Here is a 2,501-nt window from a genome sequence, read left to right on the forward strand (position 1 = left end):
TGATTTATTGTAGAGACGAGGTCTCGCCAAGCTGCCCAGGCGGGTCTCGAACCCGCGGGCACAGGCAATCCCCTCACCTCGGCCTCCCAAGGCGCGGGATGACAGGCTGAGCCACCCAGCCCCGCTATAGACCAACTTTTGGTTAAGGAGTTTGTGGACTGCAAACGTCTGACAAGTCTCTTGCCGGAAAACTCCTCCCCTTGCCTCCCATCTAGCCCAACACTATGGCAGCAATCACATAATTAACCCACCCATCTGCATGCTGCCCATCACCTAACATCAGTACCTGCACTTACCTGCTCCTTCGTGATAATTGTGGACCAGACTACCACCCAATCACCTTAATGACCTTCCCCCATTAAAGAGAATGGTTAAAAGAACGCAACCACAAGCAGCCATTTTGCCATTGCCTTGTTAAGATAGGGTGTGGCTAGCCGGGCGTGGTGGCATGCATCTGTAGTTCCAGCTACTTGGAAGGCTGAGGCAGAAGAATCGCCTAAGCCCAGTAGGTTGAGGCTGTGGTGGCTGTGAGCGTGCCACTACACTCTAGCCTGGGTGACAAGAGTAAGACTCCAACTCAAAAAAAAAAAAAAGAAAAGAAAAGAAAGACCAGACTCAGTGGCTCAGCCTGTAATCCCAGCATTTTGGGAGACCGAGGATTGCCTGAGGCCGTGGGTTTGAGACTAGCCAAGGCAACTTGGTGAGACCTCATCTCTACAATAAATCAAAAACATTAGCCGGGCATGGTAGCGCATGCCTATAGTTCCAGCTACTTGGAAGGCTGAGGTAGAAGGATCACCTAAGCCCAGTAGGTTGAGGCTGCGGTGGCCATGAGCGTGCCACTGTACTGCAGCCTGGGCAACAGAGTGAGACTCCAACTCAAAAAAAACAAATAAATAAATAAACTATATTTTCTAATCTAACTTCTGTGCAATTCTTTGCATCTTTCATGCGGCATCAGATCACACACCAGGCACATTCACACCCACAGCCCCTGCTGGGAATGTGACCCAACAGACACTGTCTTTTTTTTTCTTCAAGAGAAGGACTTGTCGTGTGGTCCAAGCTGGAGTGTAGAGGTGGGATCATAGCTTACTGCAGCCTCCAACTCCTGAGGTCAAGCAGTCCTCCCACCTCAGCCTCCAGAGTAGGTGGGACAAAAGGTATATGCCTGACTTTGGACCCCTTCCCAACCTTAGCTGGCTTTTTTTTTTTTTTGTAGAGAAGATGAGCTCTGATATACTACTCTCTGATATACTACTGGTCTAAAGTCATCCTTCTGCCTGGGCCTCCCAAAGTGCTGGGATTACAGGTGTGAGTCCTCCTTTCCCTCAAAACTTTCATTACAATGTGTGGTAGTTGTTTCAAAGAAGTACCATTGGGAAACAAGAGCAGGGGGAGCGCATGGTGGGGAACCAGGAAGTGCCATTGTTAAAGAAAACCCGAAGCCTGGCCTAGTCGTCCTGTAGTTCCAGCAACTGGGAAGGATCACCTGAGCCCAGCAGGTTGAGGCTGCGGTGGCCATGCGCGTGCCACTGCACTCCAGCCTGGGCGACAGAGACTCCAAATCAAAAAAAAAAAAAAAGGAAAACTTTATGACACTGTAAAGCTGTCTTTTAAGGACTCTGGCACCTTCTAAGACAATTATCTGCTGTATTTGAAGTCTGTCACCACCCATAAAACTTCATCTGTCTCAAGAAGCCTGTTCTCTTATTGTTCCTCAAGTTGCTCATTTCCTTTATTGCTTTCACAATTCCTTAGATAACCCTATTTTGACTAATTGTCAGTAAGAAAATCTTTGAATCCACCTATAGCCTTGGGGAATCCTCCAGCCCCCACCCTTTGGAAATGTTTCACCAAAACAACTGGTCCTCACCAGTGGAAATTTCACATGTATTGATATTGATTCATGGCTTCTTCTAACTTCTGTCCTTCTAAATTGTATATAACCAAGCTACCATTCAACCATAGAGGGCACATGTTATCAGGTCCACCTGAGGACAACACCACAGGCCTAAGATCACTCATATTTGGTCAAAATAAACCTTTTTGTTTTGTTTTGAGTTGGAGTCTCACTCTGTCAACTAGGCTGGAGGGTAGTGGCATGCTCTCAGCCACCGTAGTCTCGATCTGCTGGGCTCAGGCAATCCTTCCACCTCAGCCTTCCAAGTAGGTGGAACTATAGGCACGTGCCACCATACCTGGCTAATTTGTTTCATTTACTGTAGAGACAAGGTTTCGCCAAGCTGCCCAGGCTGGTCTTGAACAGACTCAGGCAATCCTTTTGCCTCTGTCTCCCAAAGTCCTGGGATTACAGGCATGAGCCACTGTACCTGGCTATATAAGGCAATTTTGAATAGTCCTGTTGGAAAGGCTCTAATGGGACCACATTCTGTCAAGAATTAATCAAGGACTAAGAATAGAAAGGAGCAATCAGCTGGGCTCGGTGGCTCAGCCTGTAATCCCACGCCTTGGGAGGCTGAGGTGAGTGGATTGCCTGA

This window comes from Carlito syrichta, unplaced genomic scaffold (genome assembly GCF_000164805.1).
Source record: "Carlito syrichta isolate Samal-C Ts95f unplaced genomic scaffold, Tarsius_syrichta-2.0.1 Scaffold301726, whole genome shotgun sequence".
Lineage (NCBI taxonomy): Eukaryota > Metazoa > Chordata > Mammalia > Primates > Tarsiidae > Carlito > Carlito syrichta.